The 17,999-nt window shown below is 39.6% G+C and overlaps 2 protein-coding genes across 4 annotated transcripts in view; one reads left to right on the top strand and one right to left on the bottom strand.

Moving 5' to 3' along the window:
- COL8A1 (collagen type VIII alpha 1 chain) overlaps positions 1-17,999 on the bottom strand; it is an 87,811-nt gene that overhangs the window by 19,125 nt on the left and 50,687 nt on the right. Inside the window, exon 3 of one of the 3 annotated variants that reach the window (XM_027904369.1) lies at positions 12,668-12,783. The exons of 1 other annotated variant lie outside the window; for it this stretch is intronic. The gene's annotated coding sequence lies outside the window, so the exon portion shown is untranslated. Of the gene's footprint in view, positions 1-9,119; positions 9,172-12,667; positions 12,784-17,999 lie in introns of those variants that run through there. One more of the 3 variants, XM_027904371.1, reaches the window with a different exon arrangement.
- The window catches only part of ST3GAL6 (ST3 beta-galactoside alpha-2,3-sialyltransferase 6), a 137,538-nt gene that overhangs the window by 74,639 nt on the left and 44,900 nt on the right, over positions 1-17,999 (top strand). The window lies entirely within an intron of this gene.

Below are 17,999 nucleotides of genomic sequence, written 5' to 3'. Positions count from 1 at the left end.
AATTTTGATGAGAACTGTAACCTGTATAAAATTTGCTAGTTGTTAAATATTTTAAAATGGATCTCAACCTGTATATATACCCAGACAGTTATCCATGCAATAGACTGCAGCCTGTTTTTCTTAATCAAGCACAACTACAATGAGAATTTTGCTCAATTAAGAAAAGAATAATTTGGCTGTTTTTGTTCAGTTCTTGGCAATAGAAAAAAAAAAAAAGGTCTTTCCAGCACTAAGTGCCAGTGCAAAATATTTTGGCAAGGAACAAATGTCAGTTTAGATCTATGAAATTACTATTTTCAGGCAGTAAAATTAGAATCACTCTGGTTTGTATTAGCTTAAAAATGCCCAAACCCTGGCCAGCTATTGTGTAGCTAAGTAAACAGGTATCCACTACTGGCCCAAATTTTCTTCTCAATTATAGTAGCATTTTGACTGCAGGGGAAGTAATTCCTGTTTTTAAGCTGAATAACCAGTATCAATGACTCCTAACTTTTCTATGTGCCTAATTTATTGATATTGGTATTCTGTTGTAGAAATTATCATAGTGGTTAAATGTATCCTGTTTGAAGTGGACAACACTGATTGTTTTTTGAGTCTATTTTACTGCATCTTATCTTGCCAATGATGACAGTTCATGGGACGTCCCAGATGAACAGCTTCACTTGTCTAGCCCCTCTGAGCTAAAAGGAAATTTTCCAAAGATGGAAGAGTTGGAAGATAAGTGGGAGTGTTGCTTTCCTTTAATTATTTTCTTTTAAGGAAATGTTTTTCTTATCATTCTTTTCATCTACTCAAAACTATCCCAAAGTCTTCCTGGAAACTGGGCTGGAAATGTCATGAGAACAGACATTATTTCATATATCTGATATTTTTTTTTTTTCAACTGGCGACAAAGATCCCATTTAATTAAATGAAAGCAGACTTTGGATGTCTCTGTTGATGTACAGACCTACAGGCAGTAGGAGAATGAGGGAAGAACCTGTAACGTAAACCTATCTATTACATTAAAAATACATACTTATGTTCAGACTTGACTGTTGTTTTACAAGGAACTCCCAAGAAAACATGCATGTGGATCCCATTTCCTGCAGAAGTTTGCTTTTAACGCTCGTGAAATCAGCATATCATACTTCAAAGATTTTTTAGTTTAGCTAGAAATAGGGGCTGTAAATGTTCTACTCGTATCCTTCACTGTGGCTTAGCTGATGCTACCAGCCAACCCACTTCATACCTGCGGAAAAGACTACTCCTTGTTGGCCTGCTAGGGAGCTCAGCAGGCCAAGAGTCAGGTCTGCAATCAGGTCTATAAATCTTCCAGATTATTTGTGTGCTGGAGCTTCTCTTGCCATTGTGATGAAGAAATAATTGAGTTGCAAAATTCCACCAGTTACATATGAAGCTCATTGAATTTTATTTTCTAACAAAAGCATTATTTTGTAAAGGGGGGAAAAAAGTATAAATGTAAGCAGATACATATGTTTTTAGTACTTAAACCCATTTAATTACATTATTATTTTTGCCAAATAGGATGACACGGACAAGTCAGATGTTAGCCTTTTTTGTGATTTAACTAAAGTGATCATGCATGTTGTGTGCTGGCTACACGCACTATTCCGTTTGATCTTTGTCCAACCACAGCAAATTAGTGCAAAAAAAAAAAAAAAAAAAGCGTGGGAGGACCCAGGACTTCCAAATGTATTAAAGTCATTACGAAGATCCTTCAGCCCTGTTCACTCTTGGTGATGATGGCTCCCTGACTAAAAGTAATAATCCTAAATTGAATTGTTTTGTAAAGAAATGCAGTGGTGCCTCTGTAATTATGATACAGATGATTCTCAAGAAAAACCTAGTTTGAAGGTTACCACATTTTAAAATGCATTGCTATAGCCTTGCTCAGCTGTGGGCTACCAAAGGATGGGCATAATAAATGAGATGAGGTGTCACTGTCCAGAAAAGCCGGTGTTTTTTTTCTGCAGATAGAACACAATGTTTTTTTCTCCTGATAGAACACAGACTCCCAGAGTTGCTGTCTCTGAATGTGGGGCTGATGCTCTGAATGGTGAAACAGGCACATGCTGAATGTTTACTGTTCTCTTAAAATACCTTTCTTTCCTACAGTGCTGGAGGGGAGTGGGTTAGAAAATTAAAAATGTGAAATACTGTTCCTGTCTCCTGTGAGGACACGCTGCCCCTAGAGAACTAAGGAAATACTGGCTTACATTTTTTTTCCCAATGAATTCCTAAGGGTAGACTTAGACATGCATGTATCTCTCAAGAAGACCAAAGAGAGATTATAAACTGTCTGGTATTGTTAACTAATGGATTGGGCACTGGCTCTGAGAAAAACACCTATGCTGGAATTGAATCCTACCTGCTTGCTCACACCATGGGACTACAGTAGGGGGTGGCAGAATTCTGGTTGTGAGTCCTGACCTGGTATGTCCAGACACCATCACTCAAGCAGCAGGCTCAAGTTTTAAAAGAACTAGAGATTCTTAAGCATGTGTGTAAGGTTGTTCAAAACTACCTCTATGACTTTGGGCAACTTACAGCATCACTTTTCTTTTGATGCCATGGAAAAGGCAGGCTTGAGCCAACATATACATATTGCTTGCTGTCATTCCACAGCTCCCACTTTCTGGCACATTCTAACCCCTGCTCACAAGTTTCTTCCACCTTGAACACTGCAGTTTGTACTGGAGATGGAAAGAAGCCATGGAAACAAGGAAAACAATGGGCAGTGGAGTGTCTTGTAGTTTTCAGGACCCTCAGTTCACAATCTCATTTGGGACATATCCGGAGTTCAGGATTCCAGATGGGGGTCTACAGGACAAGAGTAGAAATAAGTTGGCAGGCCAACCTGTGATGAGCATCCAGATGGTGCAGCCCGACTGACAAGGGTGTTCATGCTTCCTGGTTTGAAGTTAAATCTTTGATACCTCTGCGAGACATTGCATGTGGTTCTGGGGCTGCTGTGTAGGTATTGTCATGCTTTGATAAATCTGCTTCAGTTCCTGACTTGCAAAATAGGTCTGAAACTCCTTACTTAGCTTTGAGTAATATTTTAAGAAGTCGAGTATCTAAAAGAGGGCTGTACTAAGTCAGCCTCCTCTTTCTCATGCTTATGAATGTGTAACAAACTACTTAAGTGCAGCAGTAAGTGGCAGTAAGCTCTTTTGTGCACTATATCGCTTCCAATAGTTTCCAGACTCTGTAGTTGACCGTTTACAGGTCCCTCTGACCCTCTGACTTCAAATACAGCTACACAGAGACCACAAGTTACTTTTGATGAGCAAACACATTTATTCAGGTTCTCTTCAGGGCTACGAAATGCAAAAGAATAGTTTCCTGAAAATATATTTGTCAAGAAGATGAGCACTTAAGATAAACAGTGTAGTGGAGGCCAAAACAGAAATTGAAACAGGACATCCCCCCACATTGTTTGTTTAAGCAAAATCAGATGGACCTGCCTCTGGGGACTCCAGGACTGGAGCTACATTTTTTTTCATGCTAGGTGGCATATTTTGCCTGCTCTTTTTTTCTGGACTTGCTTTTGTGTATATCAGAGTGTCTTAAGCAATTATTCACCTCAGTTGTTCTATTTCATCCGTGCAAATTAGAACTGTAGTTGCAGTTAATATGAAACTGTAGCACTATCCGCGTTTTTTCTTAAATCCTCAATGTGTTACTCAAATTCTACACGCTAATTCATTGCTTAGTCTGAGTACATACAATTTGTTAACTCTGTTGAAACCTTCACACAAGCATCCACCCTATACCTTTAATTACAGCATCTTTCAAGAACAGTTCCCTTCACAGTCTATGATGTTATTAAGAGATTGAATAGTGCTTTACAATTAAAGGGACACATTTCTTTGTCTTGACATTTTGATTTTTCCTGGATTAGATCACTATTATAATGAAATTATCTTGCTTCTCTATTTATTTCACTCCAGTTTTAAAATCACCAGAGCAACCTTTTTCAGAGTCTTTTCCAGAAATTCTTCAGTCCTAGAAAAATGTATGCTTCACTTAAACCATACCAAACCAAAAAACAGTAAGAAATGGGTCTTACTGGAAGGAAACTTTACGGTAAGTCTGCACTTTGTGAGAGAGGAATAAAGTTTAGGCTCTGATGCTCATCTCTGAGTAATGTAATTTAGAAGTATCTTCCTTTGCATCAATGGCTTTGTCCATGTGTAAAATTGGGATAACACGGCTGAACAGAACAACTGCTTCATGTTTGTAGCTAATGCATCTCCTGAGAAACAGTGGAGGAGCCTTCCTTAGTGCCAACTTTCCAGTATGGCATTCAGTGAGACTGTAAAAGTCTTGGAGTGAAGGAGGTGAACAGAGTAAAGAAGGACTGACCAAAATTCACCCTGGATGGGGTGGATTAGTACATTAAAGAGAGAAAAGAGCGTAATAAGGTTTAGAATAATTTTTTGCTTTAATCACGGAAGTCCTTGTCATGCAGTAAACAGCTGAGTTTGCTTAAGGAAGACAAAACAAACCAGGGCATGATTTGTTTAAACTGCATGGTGAGACCGTGTCTTTTTTGTGCACTGGCTTCTAGCCACAGGCTGTTTCCAGTGCTCCAGCTGGGTTGGGAAGGGATGCTGCGGTCCTTGTGTCTTCACCTATTCAGTTTCTGGTTTCTCCCTGTCCACCCTCTCCTAGGGTGGCAGAGCAAGCCAGCCTGGGGCCTGCTGTCCCAGAGGATTAGCCCTTTGCTTTAGGAGACTGGGAGAAGGACTCCTAGCACCATCAGTAGCCTCCATCTTCAAGCTCAGCTGCTCATGCTGTGACCTGCTTTTGGAGCTCACCTGTTAAGACTTAAGGACTAGGTAGTGTTAATGAGTGAAAAAAGAGCTGAAATGGGTGATTGAAATGAGCCCCTGAAAGCAGTGGAAAGGCTGGCACTTGCACGATTCTGGAAAGGAAATATTGTTATTCCTAAGGAAACAGTACCATTTCTACAGCTATAATTTATCACCAAAGCTGCACGCTGGGATTCATCTAGGCTTAATGCAAACACTGCATTGGGCAGCTCCGGGATGGTCAGCTCTTATGAGCAATTGTAGCTTTGTAAACTTTGTTTGGAGTTTTATTAGATTCCCTACAGCAGTCTTTAGTAATCAGAATGCGCTGTGTATCAAACCCATCTACTAAACCCATCTTGTATAATTTTTCTGATTCCCAATACAGTCACCATAACTAATTTGTGACAATAAACAAAGGAGAATCAGATGTTTAGGTATTCTTATTTGTAACAGGGATAAAAAAATGGATTGTTAGCAAGTATGTTTATAAAATCAAGCACACTGACTGCCAAATGGTGTAGCATCTGAAGGTCAAATGTTTCTCATCAGTGTATATGTATTTAAATACTGACAGGTGCTACGGCCAATTCAAGTGTCTGTTGGAGCGATTTTTGATCAGTATGGAAACTGTGCTAGGTTTCCATGGGAAGGCCTTGGGAGCGGACATGTCTTGGTACTGACACTGCCCCATAGGTGGCGTGAGCCGCCCGCTCAGCACAGACACAGGTCTAACGCTCCTCTTGCATTTGAAAAAAGGCAAAAAAGAAGCAAAATAAGAAAAACATGTTCACATGATTGTCCTTCATATAGGAGCTGTGGCCCATATTGGCTGGTGCACAACTGCTTTATACTGCCTTCATGTCAGAACTATCACCCTGTGGTAAATGAAAGATACTTCTTTCTGGTAAAGATAAAATATTATTTTAAGACACAATGTTTGCCTGTGCCTGTGAATGAGGAGAGTCTTCCTTTCTTCCACGTACTTTGATCACCTACAGACAGCTCATTTTAAACAGCATAATCCTTGTATTGGCCAGGGCAAATATGATACAAGCTGAGCATTAACAAGTACCTTTTCTTTCTGGCTTCCTGTCATTTAGTCTGTGTTTAGGTTTTCAGACACTCTGTCATTTGTCAAAAGACAAGGGCCTTTGCTTTCTAGGTATCATGGAAGGGTATTGTGTTGGAATATGCTTTGCTCTGAGCACATCAAAGTCTGCAGATTTTTCTGCTGCTGGGTAGAAAATGGTAAGCATCAGCCCTTTGAACGTAATCATTCTGTATTTAGGGAAGAAAAGGAATGAATTTGGAATGTGTCTGCAGTTCTTATAGATATATAACTCCCATTTAGGGGTCATATTCATTCCTAGCTGGGTTTAATCACTTGTGAAATTGTGTTTGCATTCCACATCTGGCCCTGGCTGGAGGAAGTACACTCAGGCATCTATTCTGCTCCATTCAGCACTACTAAATCTCAGAGCAAAATCGCCCATATCTAGGTAAAAAGCGTGGGGGAAGAGGAAGTTAAAAGGAGAGGGAAGCCAAAGGAGGACTGTCTGGCAAGACTTTTTATCTTTAGGTCTTCACAACCACTGAATACTTGTGTGGGTAACTACTATACCCAGGTAGCCAGGACAGGTAGCATGGACATCAGGTTTCAGGTACAGTAAAGAAATTTGTATCTCAGAGTACAAAAGTATCTGTCTCAAGAAGGATATAAAGGAATATGTTGCAGAGCAACTGGAATGGGGCTATTCTGGCTGATCCTGAAGGACAACGTGTGCCAAGTATGCAAGCATCTGAGATTGGAAATAGCTCCTTCACGGCATTGTCAGGTATGCCTGTGGGAAGCACAGGGAAAACCCCACCAGGCACCTTCAGCACCTATAGACACAACCTGGGCTCGAATGTTTGACACTCCCAGCATGCACAACAAACTCCTTATGTATGATCATGCTGAGATACACCGGGGGTTGTGAAGCTACCAACACAAAGAAAAAGCTCACTTGGGAGGTTAAAAGAATACACTTTGCAAAAAATTTGGCCCGTACCTGGCTCACCTACTGTCCTATTTTTACTGTTTAATCCCATTCACACTCCTAGGTTATCTCTGAATATTCTTAGCCTAGGAAAGATGCACCCTAAGAAAAGATTAGTACAGAAGAGTTCTTTCTCATTTCAGCAGCACAGGCCTGAATATTAGAAGCAGTGATTTAACAGAAAGCAGTGGTTGCACTCACATCTGAGCTACATAGGTAATAAAACTCTTCTTTGGGTTTCTGAGGTTACATACCTCCAGGAAAACAGTCTCCACTTGGTTTAAATTTAATTGAGTTGGGGAAATAAAAATGTCATTGTCAGTGTTTCACAGGCCGATCTAAACCTTTCCTAAAGGAGATGTTAATAATATTCAGAGGAGGGAATGAACTCACCACAGGCAAAAATTATGATAGAAATAATAATAAAAAATCAGACTCCTCCAAGTCTCCTTTGGTTCACCTACAGATTGTACGAGATTTTAATGATATTTTAATATGACTGTACACTGGTTGGGAAAAAATGAACATAAACCGTTGAGAGTTAACGTATTAGGACCCTTCCTCATCATGCTAAATTTTCAACTAGAAAGCTGCAGGCCACTTGGTTCAACTGAAGCTGGGTAAGCCTTTAGCTTATCAAATGCCACATGAAAGGCTGGGGCTGAGTAAGTGTTAAGGCTGTGTTAGGATGGCGTGTCCTCAAATAATTGTAGAATGCCAAACACAGAGCTTCCCGTGTTCCTCCAGGCTGAGCAGGGATGCCAAGTATACAGAATTGGAAGCTGTCTATCAGGGTTTTTTTATTTGCTTGATATTGTGCAGGCAGCAGAGACAAAATACCAAAAATGCTTGAAATCCTTATGACCTTTCACTGCAAACTGTGAACTTTGTCCGCTAAACTCAAATTTCTATTTACACTGTCAGCACAGGCTCATGCTATTGCCTTTTCTTTGCCTTTTCAATTTGTCATGTATCAAGGGACAGCTTTACAAACACTGCACAAGAGGGGGGACCTGAGCACATTCCAGACCTTCAGCAGCTTCAAAATACTAAGTCTCCGTTCTGTGGATTGCTTAAAAGTAGCTGTAATGCCAGCAAAGTAGCATGAAATATGCTGCTTGCACTCAAAGGAAATATTCTACAGAAAGTCTTTGCCATCAGTTGGCATGGCTCACATTCCCAACTTGTGTCCTGACTCCATGCTCCTGCACAGCTGACTCCATTTACACCATCTCCCATTTACATCAGGAATACACAAGTAACAACCGAGTAAATGGTCCGTAAATGCATTCAGTAAAGTATGGCATCACCTTCTTAAACGAAATATCCCTGATTTCAGCATTGTGCTTCAGCATTCATCCACCCCTTGTAAATCAGGAGGCAGACTGCTACAGAGAACAAGTACAGGGGAAATTTCAGATGTACAAAGTAGAAACTGTGAGAATGAGTAGAGGAGGTAGAAAAATGAGGTTGACTAAGCACTGACAGGGGTTGTGGAGTCTCCATCCTGGGAGATATTTAGAAAGCTGTCTGGACGTGGTCCTGGGCTACCGGTCTAGGTGTCCCTGCTTGAGCAGGGAGGTTGGGTAAGATAATCTTCAGAGGTGCCTTTCAACCTTAACCATTCTGTGATTCTGTGAAATTCTTCCTATAAGACTACCATGAACTGTAATATTTGTTGCTATTTGCATAACTTTTGCAATTAAAAAGCACAGCCTTAACCAGGTACTTAAATAAGCACAACAACTACATAAAACTCCTTTGAAATTAAATATTACATTGAATTATATAGTAAATATTTTAGCTGAACTCTCATTATTAGCTGGGCAATTTTTATGACTGGATTTCAAATTTCATTTCATACTGTGGTACCTTTCCTTGAACTTTACAAGGCAAAGGTATTGAGTTCTGTCTGAACTCTTTAGAGTCTAGAAAATTGTCTTAAAATGCAACATTTCCTGAGAGACTCCTGCATGGAAAATACACTGGTGTTTCCAAAAGAAACTGAATGAGTGTACAAGGAATCATTACATGGATAAATCATGTCAATGAGGCTTTTGAAAGAAGATTGTTCACTTAATGCTACTTTCCCCTGAATGTGAAAGCTATGAAAATGTGTGGAAAACATTTGTGAAGTGATGAGAAGAGCTATATGCTCTATATGTTGCTGTTAATGAGCAACCTGTTAATAAACCATATACTTCAGCATATAAACAGGAGGATTTATGTGTAACGCAAAACCCATAAAAAGACTTACTGTTTTGTACAGCTTTTCCCCAAATCAGAGAATTTGGGAAAATTGCTTCAGTCTTCATGAACTTCCTGTTATCAACATAAAAATCTGCTGCTTACTGGCTTGAAGTCTCTTTTCACATGAGGTTGTCTAGGGCGTAGGGGACTAGGGAAACAGAGAATTTAACAAGCAGCAGGTTCCTTACATCTCTGCTTTGCACAGCCTGGGATCATAAACTTGTCATCGTGGTTACTAACAGCAAGCAGGAGGTATCCATAGAATATCCCCAATTCTAATGATTTGTGGAGGCAAGTTCATCTTGTTCTTTTTATGTGTTCTTCTGTACCAGAGCTTTATATGTCAATTATCGCTACTAAAGCCCTAAACAAGCCCCTCTTCTTCAAAACACAGACAAAAGCAACCATTGGGTTTATTCACAATAATGCTTGGATTAGTTAAAGAAACCACATTCACCAAACAGGAAAAGAGAAGTAAATTTCCTAGCTATTGAATAACACTGCTATGTTTGGAAAGGATTTTTCTTTTGTAATTCTCCTTTAATTTCCTCCCATCCAAAGCTGCTGAGAGGAATCTGAAGCTAGGTTTTCACGAGTGACTAAAGGAGTCCAGCAACTGACTCCTATTTAAAATAAATGGTCCTGGAAATGTAAGGTAACATTTCCATAAATACTCAAGTAATTTGAGGTTTAGGTTCCACTAAAAATCATCCAGTAGTTCCAGCTCCCCAAGTGAGACAGGGAAAATTCAGACTAGTAAACTAATCCTTATTGTCAGATAAACAGGGATTCAGTGGAGGAAAAGAAAGCACAAGAAAATGAGGAGAAAACTGAGGACACAGGAGATTACTACGTTCAAGAATTTTATACACTAAAAGGCATAAAAGGCAGTTCAACAGGAAAAAGGATAGACAGAAAGAATATCAGACTATATAAATCGAAACATTACTTTTAGTTCCTTAGGTTTTCTTTGGATTTTGAGATATGACCTCTGTTATACAAAATTGTATAACTTTATCACCTGACTTAGTGCCTCTAAATTCAGCGAAGTATTGTTTTTTTCCTTCTTCTTTCTGATCAGATTAGAAAGTGTCTGAAGTTAAAGTGTGCATTCTGGTAACCTTTCTGAATAGTTTTGCTTTCTTCATTTCAGTTGTTGCTTTTCAATTTAAAAATATTATTAAAATACCACATTTGGGTGGGTAGTGACTACCATGACACTGTGTAAAAAACCAAAGCAATTTGAAGCGATCTAGACATTCTGAGTACATTTTTAAAATACCTTATTGCTTAAATAAAATAAATCCCTTAGTCTAGCAATTACTTTCAGATGTTTGATTGTTTATTTTAAAAGAACTGTCATATCAACCATTTAGAACTGACAAGAACTATTTTGATATCTTCACGACTTTTTTTCTGGTGTTTCTCCCCTCCTTATATTGGGGTGAAGATGTACTCATCTTCACTGTCTCTTGTATTTATCTTAATTTTGCTGTATTTTATTTTATTAAAGGAAAAACTTAGCAGAGCTGTTTGTGGCAAGATTCAGTTACAGGAAACCCAACAGCTAAGCCCCAGTTTCAGCTGAGACAATTAGACTGTTGATTTTGGTAGCAGCTCAGGACTTCTACTCGGCCCAAATGCCTTTCAAGTCTATCTGCCAGTTGATGCTCAATCTGAAAATTTTCTGTATTTTTGCTATAGATAAAGGGCTTTATTTCCTCTTAACTTGAGGGGTGTTTCTATCCAGATCTGAGTGTTTTGCTGAAATTCTTCTCCATTCACTGGAATAGGTTTTTTTAAAAAAATGAAATAACAGTATTTTCCAGATCTTTCAAACCTTTTTTAAAGTTTTTTTCCTCCTTAATTCTCTGTTCCTTGATGTCTGTGAATTGATGAGGATGGTGTTTGTTTCTCTCACAGCAGTTTTGCCATGCATGAGAAGTAGCAGGTGCTAATTTGTAACGCTTAGCTTAACTTGCTTTTTTTCCTGTCCAGCAACTGCATTTAATAGCTCATACTTCTGTTTCACCTGTTGTAGGTAAAGCACTCTCAAGTACTGAACGTATGATACTTCTTAAAAAGTGATCTACATTATTATATAACACCAGAGGATATTTATCAGAAGGTTTGAAGAAATTACTAATAAAAAGAGCAGTGTTCTTATACAGTCTTTTCATCAGCTGCTACAGAAACTTTGCAGCTGAATTATCAAAATCCACTGCCATTCTTGGATGGATGTTATTTTAAGTGGAGGGGCTCTAAAACTTTCTAAAATTTTTTATAGATACTCTGGGAGAATGTAAATACTAGCTGAGAAGTGGTTTGTTCTCTGTCAGTATTTTGTGGGCTGGAGTCTTGAGCATTTTTTTCCTCTTTTGTTTTCTTCCTTGTTTTTTTCTTGTTAGACTTTTCTAGTGGTCGCTATAGGGTAGGTCACAGCAGCTGATCCTGGGTGAAATGGTTACCAGGGACAGCTCCAGCTGCGGATGTGGCCAGAGATCCTAAAATCCTGGCACTGCACCAGTCCACCCCAGTGCCTGTGAACCCAGTAAGTTCACGGTTCAGTGCTCCCCAGTAGGTACCCCCCACAGTGAACCCCAGTGGGTTCACAGAGAGGGGTCTCTGCCAGGGCCGATGCTCCATTGCTGCATGTTTGTGGAGTCATGTTTGTCTGATTCTACTGGTTTCATTTCAGACAAATTGTGTATGATTTCTCTGCAAGAGGGAAACACTATCGAGTGTGGCATTCATCCTCCCTAAAAGATGTCCAGAAAGTCTGAGGAATTCACATGATTAATTCTTAACATGTGGCTTCTTTTAATTAGCTATCTAGAAACCAAAACAGAGTGCAGGACACTACTGCAATGCAGCTTGTTATGCAATAATGCATTTTTTCTTCCAAAAGTCTCACTTGATAACAAACAATAGTCATAGGCATAAGATGACTGTGGACAGTATGAGCTAATGTCTAGTTGTCAGAAACTTTTCCATTAAGGCTCAGAATGATGTTTAACATATTCTTCCCATTACTGAGCTAAACTAAACATTGTATTAAGTATGGATTTCCCAATGAATGTTACTGCTGTTTAATTTAACATGTGCTTACATATGGAAGTGGACACGTGTACATCTGGGATATCAGAAGCACATCAACAGCATGGTTCACTCTGTTTCCAGGATATAATGTGTTTTGACATTTCTTTTATAATGAAACCTGTGCTTACTCTTTTCTGAGCATAAAAATAGGTTTAAACCAAGATTCTTTAAATAAACACAAAAGGCCGAAATTACATGTTCCCTCCCATTAAACAGTGGAGAATGACTGAAAGGGTAGATTTCTTTGTCTAGGAAAAAAAGGATGGTCATCAAAATTTATGTACCATGTACTTTTCCACTAAAAGTTCAAAAGCTCTAGTGTATAGCAAACACTTGAATAACTTATGAAATCCTGTGTAGGTGATAGCTTTAAGACAACTTCAGTTTTTCAACTTTGCACTTTGTTTTTGGCATTACATAAAACTTGTTTAGGATTTCAAAGCTGAATATACTTACATTTAGATTTCAAGAAAGGGCAGAAGAAGGGCAGGTTGTTTGCTTTTCACTTTCAGAGACCTAGATTTCCTGGTTGTCTTAGGCCCGTTGTTACTTTGTTGATTTTAAGTTGGTCCCTAGGGAGAAAAGAAAGCTTATAAGAAATGTACGAGCACACTATCTTTTTTTTTTTTTTCCCCTAGAAATATTAAGAAATATTGGCCAAGATTTTCAAACATAGTGGTTTAAGATAGCCTTAATTCCATATCCAGGCTACTTATTCAAGGTCTACTGTTCAGAAGTATGAAAACCTGGCAACTCATTCACTTTGAGTAGCCTTTTTAGTTACTCAGTGCTTGTGAAAACTGATGTAGCAGTTTGAATATGGGCTGAAAATCCTGGCGTTTGGTGTTTTTGTTGGCAATCCTGTGATAATTATGCTGTAAATCAAAATATGGGTTTGGATTTCAAAAGCGCCTTGAGCTTTGTTCCCACCCTTCTGCAGAGACACTGCATAACTTTTTCAGATTACAAGGTATAAAATTATCGGTTTGAAGTACAGATGAAAAACTAATCTCATATTTCTTCACGTGTGTTGCGCCCATGGAAATGCACATTCAAACCCCTTCATGCAATGCACAAACAAAGTCATTGGTTCCCAAGAGGCTTAGATTAATATGATGTGCTTGGAACTACCAGAGGACCCAAGCATTACTGCACTCATACTGTGAGGATACTAACGAGAGGAGTCCCAGAAAGTGCTAATGTCCTATATAAATATAAAATGTACATATCTCTTTAACAGGCTAATCATTGTCAGGCAGCTGCTAACAAGTCCCGTGTGCCTTGCCTGACCCAATTCCCATTGACATGACTGAGAAGAGTCTCTGTGATTTTGGTGGGTTCAGCTGCCATTGAGATATTTCGAGTTCAGTCCTGGATGGTGAATTCTGGAGAACTGTGCTCCAACTGGAGTGAGCACGTGCTTCGGTGCTTTGCTGGATCAGAGTCCAGGAGGCCTCTGTGCCTCTCTGCAGAGCCCCTGTCCTCAGCTGCTGACCACACATTCCACTTGCTGCTCAGCATCCATCCCCCTTGAAGCCACGGACTACTAGAAAACTAGCTCTTTGATAGGCAGTGATGCTTTTCATGTGCTGATTTGCTTTGTGGTTGAAAATTGAGATATTTGGCCCAAGGAAAAGCTTGTGTTTTCACTTTCCGGAGACATTGGTTTCCTAGCAGTCAGAGTAACTCCAAAGAGCCAAACACACCCAAAGGTATACATACACAAAGGCATCTCTCCATTTACTTTTAACATTTTATCGGCCAGGGCACAGTGAAAACTCGGGAGCAGTGGCTCCTAAGCTCTGTACAGCTGAGCTTCAGCACTGCCATGTGCCCCAGGACTCAGTGGGCCCCAGGCAGCTGTGACCTGGATGGCCTGGCCACCATGAGACTGTGCAAATCTCAGTGGGTTGGAAGCATTTCGGAGAGGAAGGTGTACGAGGGAAACCCACAGGTAGCTTTACTGTTTTACCTCTGACATTTTCAAGCCCATTTGAAACGTGCCCACTACCCTGTTTCATCTGAATGCCACACCTGGGCTATTGTAAGGTCTCTCGCTTCCAAATCTGACAAAAGAATTAATTAAATTATTGTAAAACCAGTACATTTTCACAAAAGAAGCTTGAATTTTCTACCAGAAAGGACAACAAACATCTGCCCAGGTACCTCCAGGGTACACTGTTGCCACCCCAACCCTTGAGCTTCAGGTCTCTGACTGGAATCTGTTTCTCCCTTTCAGGTGGCTCCAGCTGCTCACCTCATCCCATCACAGGCTCTGAGAGCTGTCACATGAGCAGCCAGGTGAGTGCCTTCCTCACAAAGCCCAAAACCCTTTCAGAAAGTAACTGGCTGCTTTCCAGGCCCTATGGTTTAGATTGTGGATTAGATTAATGATGACAAAGCTTTCTGGCCTCTGGTGTCAAATTTATTTTAAAAAAATCACTTTATGGTTGCTGGCTCAGTTCTCTGGCAATACCAGATCTAGAACTGACCTTCAGTCCACCTTTGTTTTGGTAGATAATGCGAGATGATTTTCTCCTGACTCCTTCCATCTCTTGCAAGCAGACCCCTGTTCAGTTTGTAGTGCAGTTCAGCAGATGTGTGACCACGTCAGAAACCAATAGAAGATAATGTCCTAGTGCTGTGAATTATTTGCAATTATGGACTCTAAAGCTTGGAAATCAGAAATTGCCAATGCATGATGCACAACCTCATTGCCATTTGCTTCTTAGTTTTTTGAAGAGTAGCTTTTCATTGTTTATCCTGCCAAACAGGCCTTCTTTTTCAAACAATGAGTCAGTAATTCAGAACACATCTACACCCTATCAGCATTTTGGAGATGCCTCTGTGCTCCACAGTTCAGCTCAGGATACAAGCTTCTCTCCAGCTTGCAGGTATTTAGGTTTGGGGCTTTGGCTCAGCTTCTTGTGTGAATAAGGGAAAGTCACAAAGTCAGAAGTAGCTTTGAATAGTTAGCGAAATGGAGAGCTGCCAGACTGAAGGGGATGGCAAGCTGCTTTGCCTGTGACTGAGGAGAGAGGGATTATGCATTTCAGCCAAAGAGCTCATTCCTGCCTCCTGTTTGTACCATCCATGCTGCTGTTACTGCCTTTGCAGGATTAGAGAGAGGGTAAAGGAGTGCCAGTGTGTACCAGAGGGCCCCAGCAGCAGCGATCACATCTGCGCTTTCTACCTCCAGAAGCAGCAGGATTCTGCTTTTCTGTCCTGGTCCTGCCCTAGTTCCCGTCCCTCCAAATCAGTATGACCCCTCCTTAACAATCAAGAAAGAACAGAAAAACGTGTAGATGGTGATGATGGAGATAGTGGAAGTGAAGGGAAGGTCTCTGGGTGTCCTCCCAAGAAGGAGGAGGGGAAGGAAGGAAAAGGGGTCACAAGGAGGAGAAACAACTTTAGAAGCAGAAAAAGTGCCCTGTCCCCCACACAGAGTCCATTAAATCCCTGCCTTTCTCACATGTCTTTCCCTATCCCATACTGTGGCTGCTATCCGTGCCTGCCTTGTGTGCTCCAAGCATTCCCTTGGCTGAGAGTTTGGTTTTGATACAAGTGTAACCAATAAAAAAGACAAATTCTGGCTCCAGTAGATCACTCAGCAGACTCCCACTGATTTTTCTGAGGGGGCTCCTGGGCACTTTGAGATGTTCTCTTTAAAATTCATCTCATATTATTATTATTGAACTCTTCATGTCCTGAGACCAATCACTTCATGTGCATTCTTCCACTTCACTACTTTCAGAACCAAAAACCTATAACGCTGCAATAATTTTTCCTTAACAAGAGAAAAATAATCTCTTGAAAGATTTACTACTGAAAAATTTACTACTGATACAGTCCCTGTCTTCCCTGTGTTGTTATTATATATATATATATATATGTGTGTGTGTGTGTGTGTGTGGACTATTTGGAGAAGTTCCAAGTACAAGCCATGATGCTGAGCAACATGAAGCAACACAAGGCAGTCTGTTTTGTTATGGAGAAAATAACTTTCAAGAAGGCTTTTTGGAGAAGGAAGAGAGGGAGAGAATATGAAAGAGACAAGGATGAGAGAAACCATTCCTCGGAGAATATTTAAGCATTGAATTTCCTGACTGGTAGAGTTTCAGAGTTTAAGAATTACTTTGTGCAAAGCTGTAGCTGAAAGTAGAGAATTTACTTTCTGTGTACTACTTACTTTCAAATAGCACACACTCTCCTCTGCCTTTCATTTTCCTGCCTGCAGATACTAACGGGGTGTGGAAAACTACATTTTGTTTTCAAGTGCAGAAATACAAAAGCAGAAAGGCAGAAAATCACTGTGTATTCTCTCTTAGGACAGAAACAGCATGACCCCTTGTTAATTTAAGTAGTCACATGAATATAACTTCTATTTTAAGCATATGCTTAAGTCCTGCTGATTCAATATTCGGCCCAAATGCAAATGACTTTCATGGAATGAGGTTTGCATTGAACTGGATTCACTTAGTAAAATATTTCAGTCTGGTGTTTGAGGGAGAAAAGAAGAATCTGGTCAACTGCTGGAAATGCCTCCATAGCAAAATCACTTCTGTACTGATTGACTGTGCTGCTTTCTAGTGAATTTTTAAGTACTACTGTGGGATAGAAGGCTGATCTGGTGAAAAGTCACAGGGATGTATACAGATAATTACATCTTTTAAAAGTAGCATGCTACACAGGATTTCCTAAACTGTACCAGAAACATTAACATCCTGGAACTGACCTTTGGGATTTCAAATTCCAGTTCTCCAAGTATAATTAGTGTCCTAAATGTTTCAGTATCAAATTAGTGTCAATAAATGTTTCGGTATCAAAGTTGGGACTCACTTTGGATAAGCCAGCCATAAGCTCTACTTTAATTTTTTTGCATTTGTTATTTCTTTTTCTGGTGTCTTAGAGATGACAGCTGTGATATTTGATACTACGAAGTAGTAAATTGTAATAGCATGTTTTGAAGTATTTATTACATCTGATTACAATACACATAAGTTGCTTTCATTTGTAATTCACTCTCTTCTTCTGACATGTTCTCTTTTTTACTTAAGTACCTGTGATTCCTATCCTCTGTTATACAAAATACACAAATACTTCTACATAACTACAGCCTTCATCTAGTCACACACCAAAACAGAAGGTAGAGGATATGAAAATTACTTATGACAGATGAGTCACATTAATATTTTGTTCTAAGCCATGAGAAAAATGAGACAGAAGGGGTGGGAATCAGAACAGATCAAAACCCTTAGTGCTTTATGCTCCAAAACCACAACTAGCTATTGAGGTGCAAAATGTTCTTTTTGAAATAAAGTGTGAGAAAAACGCAGAGTTTTGTACTGCAGATGCTGGCAGCACACAATGTTGCAATTATTCTCAATATTTTGAGATGTTTGAATTGTAACCAGAACTTTGAGCAACACTGAGGTAAAAACATTTTTATGCTCCTTCATACACACAGACAAAAATTTCAAAAAATTGAGTTTGTCACAGTTACTTCAGAAATGGTGTGCCAAGTTTCTACCAGTGACTGAGATTAAAAACAGAAGGGAGGGATGTCATGACATCCTCTTGCTTGTTTTATTTTTTCCAGCATAGTAAATTCAGAATCATTCAGATAATACTCTCCTTACCTTTATCATACCTCTGTGCTGCTTAAAAAATCTTGTATATTCTGTCTTTGAAAATAATCCTTCTGACTGCCTTTTACAGGCAATTTACTATTTTAGTGCATGTGGCTGACTTAGTCTGGATATGAAGCATAATCTTGCTTCCTATTTAG

This window comes from Empidonax traillii, unplaced genomic scaffold (genome assembly GCF_003031625.1).
Source record: "Empidonax traillii isolate 1590-97213 ecotype Southwest subspecies unplaced genomic scaffold, ASM303162v1 scaffold1047:size509089, whole genome shotgun sequence".
NCBI lineage: Eukaryota > Metazoa > Chordata > Aves > Passeriformes > Tyrannidae > Empidonax > Empidonax traillii.
This window is presented reverse-complemented; position numbering and strand designations above follow the sequence as displayed.